The sequence below is a fragment of the Lagenorhynchus albirostris genome, chromosome X (genome assembly GCF_949774975.1).
Source record: "Lagenorhynchus albirostris chromosome X, mLagAlb1.1, whole genome shotgun sequence".
Classification (NCBI taxonomy): Eukaryota; Metazoa; Chordata; class Mammalia; order Artiodactyla; family Delphinidae; genus Lagenorhynchus; species Lagenorhynchus albirostris.
The window spans coordinates 116,404,059-116,419,253 of NC_083116.1; the positions used below are offsets into that span (position 1 = coordinate 116,404,059).

The 15,195-nt window shown below is 42.4% G+C and overlaps 1 long non-coding RNA gene across 1 annotated transcript; it reads left to right on the plus strand.

The window, feature by feature from the left end:
* Nucleotides 1-219: 219 nt before the first annotated feature.
* Nucleotides 220-13,817, plus strand: LOC132513860 (uncharacterized). The gene is made up of 2 exons (XR_009538557.1): nt 220-356; nt 10,192-13,817. It is a non-coding gene; the product is annotated as an uncharacterized LOC132513860 (long non-coding RNA).
* The last annotated feature ends 1,378 nt before the right edge of the window (nt 13,818-15,195 follow it).

A 15,195-nucleotide genomic window follows, 5' to 3' on the forward strand; every position in this document is an offset into this window, starting at 1 on the left:
TTTTTAACCAAGGAGACACAGACATACACTGAAAACTATAAATTGTTGCTGAAAGAAATTAAAGCTCTAAATAAATAGAAAAACATCCATAATTAATGTGGTTTTGTATTAGGTTTTGAAATCAGTAATTTTTTTTTTTTTTTTTTTTTTTTTTTTTGTGGTACGCGGGCCTCTCACTGCTGTGGCCTCTCCCGTTGCGGAGCACAGGCTCTGGACGCGCAGGGTCAGCAGCCATGGCTCACGGGCCCAGCCACTCTGCGGCATGTGGGATCTTCCCGGACCGGGGCACGAACCCGTGTCCCCTGCATCGGCAGGTGGACTCTCAACCACTGCGCCACGAGGGAAGCCCGAAATCAGTAAGTTTAAGTCCAAATTTGTTATTCTTTTCAAAAATTGTTTTGGCTATTCTGGGTCTTTTCCCTGTCCATACGAATTTTAGGAACAGCTTGTCAATTTCTGTAAAACACCTAGCCTAGATTTTTGCATTTAATCTGTAGGTCAACTTGAAGACTACTGCTATCTTAACAATTTAATTCTCCTGATCCATGAACATGGATATCTGTCCATTTTCTTAGGTCTTTAATTTCTTTTAACAATGTTTTATAGTTTTCAGAATATAGGTTTTGAATTTCTTTCTTTAATTTTATTCCTGAGTGTTTTATTCTTTTTGATGCTACCGTAAATGAAATTTTAAAAAATTTCATTTTCTGATTGTTCATTGTAAGTATATAGAAATACAATTGATTTTTGTATATTGATTTTATATCCTGCAACCTTTCTGAACTTGTTTATTAGTTCTAGTAGATTTTAGAGAATTATTTGGGATTTTCTACTAATTATTTGGGTCATGTTATCTGTGAAAGAAGATAGTTTTACTTCTTCCTTCCTGCTATGGCTGCCTTTTATTTCTTTTTCTTGCTTAATTTCCCTGCCTAGAACCTGTAGTACAATGTTAAGTTGAAATATTGAGAGCAGACATCCTTCTCTTCTTCCTGATTTTGGGGAAAACCATTAACTATGATGCTAGCTGTGGTTTTTGTTGTTGTTGTTGTTTGTTTTTTGGCAGATGCTCTATCAGGTTGAGAATATTCCCTTATATTTCTAGTTTGTTGAATGTTTTTATCATGAAGAGGTATTAAATATCTTCAAATGCTTTTTCTGCATCTATAGAGAGGATCATGTGGTTTTTTTCCTTTATTTTATTAATATAGTATATAACAATAATTGATTTTTGCATGTTAAACCAACCTGCATTCCTGGGATAAATTACACTTGGTCACAGTGTATAATCCTTTTTATAAGATGCTATGGATTTTTACATCTGTATTTATGACAGATATTGGTCTGTAGTTTTCTTTCCTTATGATGTCATAGTCTGGTTTTGTTATCAGGGTAATACTGGCCTCATAGAATGAGTTGGGAAGCATATCTTCCTCTTTTATTTTTTGCAACAGTTTGTGAAACCCGGTATTAGTTCTATAAATATTTGGTAGAATTCACCTGTGAAGCCATCTGGGCCAGGGCCTCTCTTTGTGGGAGTTTGTATGGTTACTTATCCAGTCTCTTTACTTGTTATAGGTCTACTCACCTTTTCTGTTTCTTCTTGAGTCAGTTTAAGTAGTTTGAGTCTTTCTAGACGTTTGTCATCCAGGGTATCTAATTTGTTGTCATACAGTTGTTGATAGTATTCCTTATAATCTTCTTTATTTCTGTAAGGTTGGTAGTAATGGCCCCTCTTTCATTTCTGATTTTAGTAATTTGAGTCTTCTCTCTTTTTTTCCTGGTCAGTGTAGCTAAAGATTTGTTAATTTTGTTGATCTTATCAAAGAACCAACTTTTATTTCATTGATTCTATTGTTCTTCTATCTTATTAATTTATGCTCTAATCTTTATTATTTCAATGTTTTTTTAATAATTTAATTTAATTTATCTTTATGGCTGCATTGGGTCTTAGCTGCGGCATGTGGGATCTTTTGTTGTGGCCTGCGGGTTTTCTCTTCCCTAGTTGTGGCGCATGGGCTCCAGAGCGCATGGGCTCTGTAGTTGCAGCACGCAAGCTCTCTAGTTGTGGTGCGCAAGCTCAGTAGTTGTGGCACACAAGCTCAGCAATTGTGGTGCATGGGCTTAGTTTCCCCGCGGCACGTGAGATCTTAGTTCCCCCACCAGGGATCAAACCTGTGTCCCCTGCATAGGAAGGCGGCTTCTTTACCACTGGACCACCAGGGAAGTCCCAATGTTTTCTTTTATAAATGAAAAGAACTATGGCTTTAAGAGGCAGAGAGAGTTGCCCTAAGAAATTAACACACATACCTTTTATCCTTTCTTTCAAATGTAAGTCTTAAGCTTTGGAACTATAAGATGAATCAAGTATCAAGATTCAAGATGCACAGTACAGAGTTTTCATATAACCCTGTCCACCATAATTAATCAATCTTGCGTGAATGAATGTGTTAGAGAGTGGCTAGCTGATCACTAAAACTAGATCCTCTTCCTCCTGGGCACCTAGATGAACCGCATTTCCCAGCCTCCCTGCAGTTAGGTATAGCCATATGGCTGAGCTCTAGCCTGACCAATAAAATGCAAGCAAAAGTGAAGTGCACCATCCAGACCTGGCTCATAACACTACCCATTCATAGTCCTCCCTCCCTTCCCCCCAACCTGCTGGCTGGATGTTGGCCCTCAGGGCAATCTTGAAAGCCATAGACTGCAGATGGTAGAGCCTCTCTTACTGGCTGTGTCTACCCTGTTCATCCACACTCAAGAGTAGTGTAACCAAGTTCCATTGTGATTTTTGTTATAAAGAAGAAAGAATTGAGACTTTCCAGAATTCAACCCTGAGATGACTCTAAACCCTGTAGATACAAAGTTTTCCCACTTGAATCTGCTGTAGCCTCTGTGTGCCTGAATCTTTAGAATTTGCATGGTGATTTAGGAGGTATAAAGGGCTGTCATATATTATCTCATTTAATCCTAAATGAATGTAATGTCAATGCGAGTGGAGAATATGCATATCTTGGCCCCTTCCTCATTCCCAGCACCTCCCGAAGTATCTGGCGCATAATAGGTACTCAATAAATACTTGCTAAATGAACGGATAGGAAAGCTTGATTAGTTTGAGGGCATGGAGAGAGAGACTTACAAGAACCTAGAAGCAGTTTAAACTGTGGTTCTTATGTCTAGAGCAATATTAATGTGCAGTATCAGTGCCTGGCACATAGTAGGCATGCAATAATATATATTATTTATATACCTATAATGTATATATAGTATATACATCATGTATTAGATATCATATATACTATTATTATATACTTTAATAAAGCATAATTTTACTAATTAATTTATTTAAATATATATAACTGGCATTAGAATGACTTGAGAACTTGACCATCTAGCCGGAGTAAACTTGATGAATAGGCAGAATCCAATAAGAGGCATTCAAGTATTTCAGCCCTCTGAGATAGGATAAAATTTCACAATAGAGTGAAGCCGTAGATAGATTAGGTAAATCCAATCAGACAGTGAAGCACTCTGGATTTGAAGAGTTTTTTATTGACTCTTATCAGATGAAAAAGGGGAAAGAAGTTACAAAAGTAAATAAGCCTTGACTCGAACTTACTCCGGGGATTCTGAGAGCAAAACTAACCTCATTTATGGGATCTGAACTTGGAGTTTTCTGTTGGGATGGCCACTATGACAAAATGTTGGGGCAGAGGGTGGGACCATAAGGCCGTTTGGTCGTAAGAAAGATCACTATGAATGTCTGTAGTTCCAGATCGCACATTCTGACCAAATCTCAGCCAACTGAGAAGATAACCCCAAAATTCACATGGGGTGTGACCCCAAATTGCTTGCAATGACATCATTGTCTCCTTAAGTGGACCTTTAACCCAAGGTTTCTCCACCTTGGCACCATTCTTATTTTGCACTGGATAACTCTGTTGTAGGGGACTGTCCTTTTGCATTGTACCATATGTAGCAGCGTCCCTGATCTCTACCCGCTAGATGCCAGCGGAATTTCTTCCCCACTCAGATTGTGACGGCAAAAACGTCTCTGGACATAGGCAAATATGCCCTGAGAGGCAAAATCACCCTCTATTGAGAACCACTGCTTTAACCCTATGAAGATTTACAGTTCAGTGTAGCGCTAGATAAATAAATCAAACCCACAGTATTAATATTTTTGTCTTAGATGTGGAAATTCTCTGTGTATATCTCTTTGCAATGTTTAACATAATTTTGAGTATTTGACTGTCTAACAAATTGGCCTTATGTTTCTAATTTAAAATGTGTACATGACTAATTGATTTAGGCTTGTGACAACTAGTTCACCAAGTTTGTAAACAATATTAGAACATTTGAGAGAACTTATTTAGAAGTTTAATTTATTAAATATATTAGAATCAGTGACATTCTTGAGGAAGTTCTTTGTTAGGAAACAACTGATATATTTAAACAGAAAATAAAATATATTAAATGTGTAAATTTGGCTTAAGGACTTCCCTGGTGGTGCGGTGGTTAAGAACCTGCCTGCCAATGCTGGGGACACAGGTTCGAGCCCTCGTCCGGGAAGATCCCACGTGCCGCAGAGCAACTAAGCCGGTGTGCCACAACTACTGAGCCTGTGCTCTAGAGCCCGCGAGCCACAACTACTGAGCCCTTGAGCCACAACTACTGAAGCCTGCATGCCTAGAGCCCGTGCTCCACAGCAAGACAAGCTACCCCAGTAAGAAGCCCGTGCACCGCAACAAAGAGTAGCCCCCTCTCGCCACAGCTAGAGAAAGCCTGGGTGCAGCAACGAAGACCCAACGCAGCCCAAAATAAATAATTTTATTTAAAAAAAAATTTGGCTTAAAATTATTTAAAAGAACTTAACTGTCAAAGTCCCTGTAAAGTTATTGATAAAATGCAATTATGTTTATAAGGAAAACAACAAGATTTGTAAGTTGATCTTAAAAGCTTAAGAAAGATCTAGGTTTTTAAGTTTTAAAATTTGCTAATTTAAATCAAATATTATTTCCAAGAACCAAATTAACCTCTGAATAATATTTTCTGTGTGCGAAAGCCATCCCTGAGGACAAAAAAGAACTTCACGTTGACAGTAAGAAGTTAGTTGCCTCATAAGGGGTGTGACTGATGGTTTTACACATAGTCCCTGGGGGGCTGTGAGGAACAGTCTTTCATCCTCTTATTTCACAGAATCACTTTCTGGAATGATGAATAAAATGTATGAGTAAAAATGAGAAAATCGAGGGGATAATATGGGGAAAAGTATTCCCTCAAAATGAGGGAAAATGTTATGGGGTATTTATTTATTTAAACGACCATTTTATTTTATTTTATTTTTTAATTAATTAATTTTAAAGTTTTTGGCTGCGTTGGGTCTTCGTTGCTACACGCGGACTTTCTCTAGTTGTGGAGAACGGGGGCTGTTCTTTGTTGTGGTATGTGGGCTTCTCACTGCGGTGGCTTCTCTTGTTGCGGAGCACAGGCTCTAGGCACGTGGGCTTCAGTAGTTGTGGCTCACGGGCTCAGTAGTTGTGTCTAGCGGGCTCTAGAGCGCAGGCTCAGTAGTTGTGACGCACGGGCCTAGTTGCTCCGCAGCATGTGGGATCTTCCCAGACCAGGGATTGAACCGGTGTCCCCTGCATTGGCAGGTGGATTCTTAACCACTGCACCACCAGGCAAGCTCCTTGGGGTTTTTTAAATTGAATTTGAGGGGGAAAATATTCAGGATAAGTTGTCAATACTCTCTTAAACGTGGAGTAAGAACCAGCGCATCTAACTTACAGGCCCCGATTTCCCAGCCCAGCTCCCGGGAAGAGCCTGGTGTTGGAAGGACAGGGGCCTAGAAGGTGGCCCTGGTCAGCTACACGCTCCACCTGGCACACGCCTCAAGGACAGTTTGGGGACAGCTCTCTGAAAACACAGAGCAGGCAGACACGTGAGCTGAGAGCTGTCTGAATAAACTAGGCCCTGCACATGCTCTGCTGGTGGCTCTCGCCTCCAGTCTCTGTCCTGGAACCAGCTGCTGGAAGGCGGGCCTCAGGGGCACAGGTGCTCTGCTGGCTCTGGGGATGCCGCCATGTTGCAGCTCTCTCCCGCCAGGGGCCGCCGGTGCTGGGCTGCACACTCAACACTTTGCCTTTATTATCAGTGAGTCCCCCCAGAGCTGGCTGCTGTCTTACCCCCAGTGACAGATGGAGAAACTGAGGCTCGGAGGGGTGGCCACTCAGCTAGGGAGGATAAGCTGTCAATCTTCTAGGCAAAAACCAGTGAGTTAAAAATAAAGTGTCAGAAGAATCAGAAAATAATCTTATCATAAAATGAGACTGATTTGGTGAAGTCTCAGGTAGCAAATGCTACATTCAATGAGCTTGGGGTTTAGGGTTGTGTTGATTTCTGAATTTGTTTGGTAATATGGTGAACCATACGTCCAGAAAACACTAAACCTTTTTTTAAAAATCACGATGTCATTGGGTTCTTTGGTTGTCAAATTTCACTTGCATATAATTGCCTCAAAGTGTAGGTACAGCATTTGAAACAAAATGAAAAAAAAATTAAACTGATAATGATGTTCTTGGTCTCTGAATAAACTCTGTTTTTAAATAGAATATACCAAGCACGGTAGTTTTAAAGACCAATCCTAATTTTGTGAAATACATTTTTATTTTTCTAAACTGGAAAAGAACTGTATGTCTGTCAAGTGCACTGAAGATAGGCAATGGAGAAACAGGTTTGATTTAATTTACCAAAAAAAAAAGAAAAAAAATCCCAAACTTGGTTATGGGTTTTTTTTTCCCCTTATAATTAAAACATATTTGTATTTTACATCTTTAATAATGAGTAACTTTGGGAATAAATGTTTATTTTAGTTGAAAACGGTACAAAGACTAAAATATTAATGAGGGGGTCTAGAAAAAATTTGAGAGGCAGGGATGGAAATAGAATGATTTATCTTGAGAATTATCAGTACCAATATTAGTAACCACTGACACTGATTGAACGTTTACTGTGTGCTGGATAGTCTACTAAATCCTCAACACCAGTGCTTCTCAAATTGTAACGTGTAAGAATCATTTGGGGGAATTCCCTGGTGGTCCAATGATTAGGACTCAGTGCTTTCACTGCCAGGGGCTCAGGTTCAGTCCTTGGTCAGGGAACTAAGATCCCACAAGCTGGAGGCCCAGCCAAAAAAACCCAGTCCTTTGGGGATCTTTAAAATGCAGATTTGCAGATTCTGTTTTAGTAGGTCTGGGGAGAAACCTGAGATTTTGCATTTCTAAGAAGCACCCAAGCGATGCAGATACCACTGTCTGGGTTTGTGAACCAAACTTTGGAGAGCAGAGTTTTAGTTGGATCATCTCATTGAATTCTCACAGTAACTCGATGTACTATTAATGTCTCCATTTTGCAGATAGAGAAACTGAGTCCTAGGGAGATTAAGTGATTTGCCCAAGTAGTGGGGCTGGCATTCTGACTCTAAATCTACATTTTAAAATTAGAATCATCTAGCCAGTGGTTCTCAATTCTGGCTGCACACTAGACCCACCTAAAGAGCTTTTAAAAATACTGATGGCCCCACCATTTAAATCAGGTTCTCTAAGGATGGGGCCTAAGCATCAGTATTTATTTCAAGCTCCCCTGGTGATTGTGATGGGCAGTCAAGTCTGAGTACCACTGGTCTGCGTCAACCCCATTCTTTTACAAATAAGGCAATTGAGGCCCCCACCACAAAGAGTCAGTGTTTGTGACCAGGAACCCAGGTCCCCTGATTTAGTCAGTATCTGAATAAGAAGCCACCGTAATACAGGCTGGGGTTGGAGAGGGGGAGATGTTTATCTCTGTTGAAAAAAACCCTTAATTTAAACCTTATTAAACTATTAGCTAAGAAAAGCCTACAGGGCACTTACCATAAGACACTAAAGGGACTTCCCTGGCAGTCCAGTGGTTAAGACTCTGTGCTCCCATTGCAGGGGACACAGGTTCAATCCGTGCTCAGGGAACTAGATCCCACATGCTGCAACTAAAGACCCGGCACAGCCAAATAAATAAGTAAATATTTTTTAATAAAAGACACTAAAGAGGATCTAAAGTAATTTACATTATTTTGAGGAAAAAGTGTACTTGATTGTTAAAAAAGCAGGATCAGAATGAGCCTCAGAAACCCAAAAGAATGTAAGGAGTGGTGGATATGCTGGGTCTTAGAACAATTCTTTTTTTTAAAATTAATTAATTTATTTAATTTTTTATTTTTGGCTGCGTTGGGTCTTTGTTGCTGCATGCAGGCCTTCTCTAGTAGCAGCGAGAAGGGGCTACTCTTCGTCGCGGTGCGTGGGCTTCTCACTGCGGTGGCTTCTCTTGTTGTGGAGCATAGGCTCTAGGCGCCCGGGCTTCAGTAGTTGTGGCACGTGGGCTCAGTAGTTGTGGCTCACGGGCTCTAGAGCACAGGCTCAGTAGTTGTGGCGCACGGGCTTAGTTGCTCCTCGGCATGTGGGATCTTCCCGGACCAGGGCTCAAACCCATGTCCCCTGCATTGGCAGGTGGATTCTTAACCACTGCACCACCAGGGAAACCCACCACAATTCTTCTAGTCTATACTGGGAGAAAATTAAAAAAAAAAAAGAACAACAAACTGTACTTTGATTGGGCGCAGTAAGATTGTGTGACTATCTCAAGAAATTTCACACCTATCCCCAGTGTGCATAAGATCACCAATTTTGAAGATTTCTAGATTCACTAAGAAAAGTTTACACTATTTATGAAATGATTCATCCACTCATTCAACAAATATTTGTGAAGCACCTGCTATATGCTAGACACTAGATCCTGAAAATATGGCAGTAGACAAGACAGATACAGAGGTTACAGTTCGAGAAGGATGCTGCCCGTCCTAATGCTCTTGCCCTTGACTTAAAGGGGAGGAGGCATGTGACTTAGGCTTAGCCAATCATTATACTTCATCCTCCTCACCATGTGATGGTTAAAGCTGGGCCAGTGAGAGTGTGTCCCTGAGATTATTATATTCAATACACCGAACCCTGAAGCAGGAGTTCTGTTTCTTCTCTGGGATTGCCATCTGGGCTAATAGAAGCTAAGGGTGTCTTCAGCCATGTCTCATGCAACTTAGCATGGAAGAAGCCCTGTGAGAAGGGGGGGGGGGGGATAGGGACCAGCTGCTGAGAGAGAGACAGAAATCCGATGACATAATTTGAATTCCTGTATCCAGAATCTATTCCACCTCTGTCCTTCCCAGATATGTGAGCTGATAAATTCCTTTTCTTACTTAAGCTGGTTTGAGTCAAATTTCTGTCATTTGCCCCCAAAAGAGCTCTGACTCAGACTTACTGACTCACTGAATGAACAAGCAACATGAACCTCTGAGTTTTTCTAATACAGTGGCTCTCAGACTGTGGCCCCTGAACCAGAACCTCGGCCTCACCTGGGAACTTGGGAGATGCAAATCCTGGAATCGTATCCCAAACTTACTGAATCAGTAAGTGTGGAGGAAGGGCCCAGACATCATTTTTAACAAGCCCTCCAGATGATTTCAATCCACACTAAAGTTTGAGAAACTGTTCTAATACAGCCCTTTCCATAAATGTGAAACTAGAAGCTCAGAAAAGGGAGGTAATTTGCTAAAGTTCACAAAACTAGTCAGAGGTTGCTTTAGACCCTCTTCGTAATCCAAGGGCTGTAGGGTTTAAGAAAGGAGGGCCACTTGGAGTTTTGAGGGAAGTAAACACATGGATAGGCAAATAGAAGGGGAAAAAATATTTTGGGTCAAATAATACAGTACGGTTGGAAACACTTGCTGTGTGTTTCCACAGGAGTTTGGAGAATGTCTTACTCATCTTGGCTCCCCAGCTGAGCCAACAACAATGTGTTAAAGCTCCATGGCCAATGGCAGGAACCCAGGAGAGTCCTTTCTATGTGCCAGCAAAGAGGAATTTCTTAGAAAAGCTACAGAAATTACGCTACTATCACATTTCACTTTGTGGAGTGAAAGAATAAAGAGGATGAAACAAAAAGCAGGGAACTTCAGTTATTCCTAAGAGTCCCACCTCTGCAGCTGGGAGAAAGGGATTTTATTGTTGTTCCTGCCAGGGCAGAAGTTCCCCGGAGGGAAACTGGGCACCTCACCTGGTGACTTGGAGAATAACTTGCTTTTTTTGAACTTTTTTTTTTCAGGTGGAGGAAGAGAGCAGCAGTGTTCCTGAGTGTCCCTGGAAACTCTATTTAGTAGCCTGCTTTCTGAAGATTTGCCCACCCTGCCCTGGGGACGTGGTGTATCCAGAGGCAAACCTAAGAAAAAAGAAGCCCTGGCACCATATGTATGAAGACTTCTTCTGTCCTTCTCCTCCTCTTGAGTATACAGATAAGCATAGGAGGGAGCAGAGCAAAGAATCAAGGGAAGTTTCTGGCACTACCGGTTTCAGAGAGTACAAGCTTTTAATAGCCAATATACACTTTTGCTTTGGTATATCTACTCAGGCAAGGCCAATGCCCTCCAGGAAGTTACCTGATAGGAAAACGAAAGCATCACCTCCTCTCATAAAAATCCATGATTCACACATTCATTCATTCATCAGTTACTTATTAAATATCAACTACGTGTCAGGCACAGGTCTAGGCACTAGGGAAACAGCAGCAACAAAAATAGTAAATACTAGGGCTTCCCTGGTGGCACAGTGGTTGAGAGTCTGCCTGCCGATGCAGGGGACACGGGTTCGTGCCCCGGTCCGGGAACATCCCACATGCCGTGAAGCGGCTGGGCCCGTGAGCCATGGCCGCTGAGCCTGCGTGTCCGGAGCCTGTGCTCCGCAACGGGAGAGGCCGCAACAGTGAGAGGCCCGCGTACCGCAAAAAAAAAAAAAAAAAAAGTAAAAACTACAACAACAAAAACAACCTTGCCCTTATGGAACGTATGGAACTTTCTGTCTTTTTGGGGAGAAAGACAATAAACAAAACAAGCAAGTACAGAGGCAATTAGTGCTATGGAGGAAAAATAAAACAGGGAAAGAGTAGAGACAGAGCTGGGGGTGGTGAAGAAGGGAGTTTGAAAGGATAAATAAATAGGGCGACCAGGGAAGGCCTCACTGGAATTCAGTGTGGCCTTGGTCATAAACCCTCAAGAAAGATCTCTTGAAGCTGGAAAAGACCCTGAGAAAGAGACTCAAACAATCGATCAAGAAAGAATTTCATCAGGTAACTACTGATATCTACTATGGTATAGATGAGTGCTCATCAAATATTCCATGTACTTTCCTACATTTCCCAGCCTTCCCTGCATTAGGTTGGAGCCATAGGACTAGTAGTCGCCAATCGTTTGTGAGCAGAAGTGATATGGGGCTTCGTTGGTGGCGCAGTGGTTAAGAATCTGCCCGCCAATGCAGGGGACATGGGTTTGAGCCCTGGCCCGAGAAGATCCCACATGCCACAGAGCAACTAAGCCCTTGCGCCACAACTAGTGAGCCTGCACTCTAGAGCCCGCGAACCACAACTACTGAAGCCCATGTGCCTGGAGCCCGTGCTCGGCAACAGGAGAAGGCACCGCAATGAGAATCCCGCACACCACAACGAAGAGTAGCCCCCGCTCACCACAACTAGAGAAAGCCTGCACACAGCAACGAAGACTCAACGCAGCCAAAAAGAAATAAAAATTAAAAAAAAAAAATCCTGTTAAAAAAAAAAAGAGGTGATAAGTATCATTTCTGGGCTGAGGCATTTAAAAGCCCAAGTGCTTCCTTCCCCTTCCCTTGCCTACCTTGGCCATCTTGGAGGCACATGCTCCTGGCTGATTGTCTGCCCTCAACCCGCTCCTCTCGTCTCATTTTTTTTCAGGCATTCATCTTTCCCTCATGCAGCCCATGTGACTCAAGGTACACTGAGCCCATCCTTAGCTGCAAAGCCAGTGTGCTGGGTCTAACCCAGTGGTTCTCTTTAAGTGTGGTTCTTAGGCTAATGACATCAGCATTATTTGGGATCTTGTTAGAAATGTACAATCAGAAAAGTAAATTCTCAGCCCCCAACCCCTCAAGACTACTGAATCAGAAACTCTGGGGCTGGGGCCCTGCAATTTGTATTTTAATAAGCCCTCCTGCTGATTCTGATGCAGGCTTATATTTGAGAACCACTTGTCCTCACCAATCATGTTAATCACATTCCCCTTGATAATGATTGGTTCCTGAATCCAGGTTTAAGCCAGTCAGTGTCTGGCATTCCCCTGGCAGCTGAACTGGTTCAAAGGGAGTCATGTGACTTGAGTTGGCCCAAGTCAGACTGAAGAGAAGGCTATTGAAGCCACAGTTGAAGGAGGTTTTTTTTCCCTTCCTAAGCTTTCCAGGACCCTGCTCCTTCCCTTACCCCTGTTGATGGACACGAGTGAGGTTGCCTTCTTTGCCGACCATGAGGGAAACTAGGCTGAGGGCAGAGCTGAAAGGATCACAGTGAAAAGGAGCCAGAATGCTTGCACTGTGCCTGTTCCCTGAAATAACACATTTCCTTATGATTTAAGCCAGTTGGACTTGTGGTTTCTTGTACTTATAGCCAAAACTGTCATAACTACAAAGAAGTTATGAGACCAAGGAAGCATGGGGCCAATGGGCATACCAAAAATATTCTAGGATGATGAAGGACGTATTTAGTTAACAGGGATTTTTTTTTTTCCACCAAGTTCTCAAACACTAGACCCAGCTAGAATGACTGTTATAACTTGGGAAAAGCAATTTAGGACAAATAAAATGGAGCATTACTTCATGCACTGGGTCCCCAGGTGGTGAACTGACTAAAAATACACAACTAATATTTTTTTAAAAAGAGGGGGACTTAAGTAATCTTCTTAAGTGAAATGAAAAAAATGGAGTAATACACAAGATGAGCCCAGAATATATTGTAGTTCCAGAAAGTAAGAAAGTGCTCAAAAAAGAATGGAATGCAGGAACCAGCCTGAAAGAACTCCCAATGACTGAAGCCAAGACAATTTGACAACAAAATAAATAATGATAGCATTGGATAATAAACCAGACTAAAGTAATTACCCATGAGTCCGTAATGATATAAATAAATAATTGAATAAGTAAAGAAATGGGAGAGAAGATATAGCTCTTCCCTATAGAAGAGTTCCAATGAATTAATGTAGAAGGAATGAATGAAAGAAATGGAAAAGCAGTTAGAACACCACGGTAATCATTGTTGCAAGTGTGATCCACTGATGGATGCTAAAATTAATGGAAGAAGGTTTGAAGAGAAACAGGATATTTGTATAGTCTCAAAGTATCTTCCTCAAGGGAGAAAATGCACATAGAAGACAAACTAGGGTGTCACAGGGCTGTGTATGTCCAGGGTTTTCCCCTGAAATACGCCCTGTGGTTTCAGACACAGGTAAACAGAGATTTGGTTTAAAATTGCATGGCCAGGACTTCATGGGTTCCTCCAAGAAACAAGAAGGGGATCAGAGACCTTCAGTTAGGACTGAGCTGGATGAGGCCTGGCCCAAAGTGTTGTCCTCTGTGTTCTACTCTCTACGAACCCAATGGGTTCGTCTTCCTCACCGCCCCCCCGCATCTCTACCCCAATGCCAAGGCTGCTCTCTGGAGGCAGGGTGGTGGTCAGTTGCACAAGCCAATGCCAGTGTGCAGATCTACTGGAATGCATCTAGTTTCCTCTGGATTTTCTGGTTGGTTATTTGTGTTGGCAGGGGGCCATGCTCAGTTCCTCCCAAACTGGAACACATTCTCTGGAAGGGCTGGTCCCACCATTCTCATCTTGGTTGAGGTCAAAGTTTCATCGTTCATTAAACTACCATTTGTAATTTTCATCGAACAGAATGACAATCTGTCCAACTGTCTTCATTCAGTATTTCAACGAGAGAGAGTCTTTTTGCCTCCCACGAGAGTGTGTGATTTACTTAACTCTTCCATTGTGCAGTAGGTTCACCACCATCACAACTAGCGCAATGTTCTGGAGCAAAATTTTGTTGTATCACACGGTGACTTCACTCACATCGGCAGTGACTGGTTTCTCACCTAAATCCACCAAAGCCTACACCACAGAGGATAAGATCACATCAGCAGACACTTCTCTGGTCTGAGTGAGTGCCTTGGAGGGCTGGGATCACCTCTTGCCCATCTTCATCCTGCCCAGAGTCCGGCACATAGTAGATGGGATAGTCATCAGTGCAGTTCATCAAAGTATGAGGAACTACCTCTCCACTTCTAGGTCCTTGTAGGGCTGCATTTCTCGGCCCTCTGTGCCTGGGTGCAACTATGTGAACAGTTCCAGCTGATGAGTTGGGAGCAGAAGTGTTGCACATCACTTCTGGGCTGCAGCACTGAAATGCTTGCGGTCCAGAACTCTCTTTTCCTTCTAGCTAAGCAACCAGCCGTGTTTGAGAAGGTGGCTCGTCAGTCAGCCTGGGTCCCTGAGTGACTGGAGGAAGTAGAGCTCCCTGTTCCAACCTATAATGACAACACAATGTAAGACATAAACCTTTGTTGCATTAGCCATAGAGATTTTGAGAGTTGTTTGTTACTGCAGCATAACCTAGGATAGCCTCACTGATACTGTAGGCATTAAAAACAAATGTTTGTTGAATGAATGAATGACTTAAACCAGAAAGGATTTCTGAGCAGTGGTAGCTCCAGAGTTTCTATAAAAGGGAAATTCAAACTTGGTAAGCTGATTACAGTTTTGTGGGAAGTGGGGGCCATGTTGCTTAGGGGAGTTTTCTTGTTTTGTGTATGTAGTACACTGTTTTTGTTAGATGCCTTTTATTTGGGCTGTTGGAGTGTTGATGGAGATTATGGGGGCCTAAAAGACCCCATGCCAACTCTTGGCACCACCACTGGAGTTTAGATTGACATTGTTACCAGCTATGTATTTTTTTTTTTTTTTTTCTGGCGGTACGTGGGCCTCTCACTGTTGTGGCCTCTCCTGTTGCAGAGCACAGGCTCCGGACGTGCAGGCTCAGCGGCCATGGCTGCTGGGAGGATCCCACATGCCGCGGAGCGGCTGGGCCCATGAGCCATGGCCGCTGAGCCTGAGCATCCGGAGCCTGTGCTCCACAATGGGAGAGGCCACGACAGTGAGAGGCCCGCGTACTGCAAAAAAAAAAAAAAAAAAAAAAAGATGTAAAAACCGAGTATGTTCATCATCATCATCATCATTCTAGTTCCTCATCCCACTCTTTTGCCT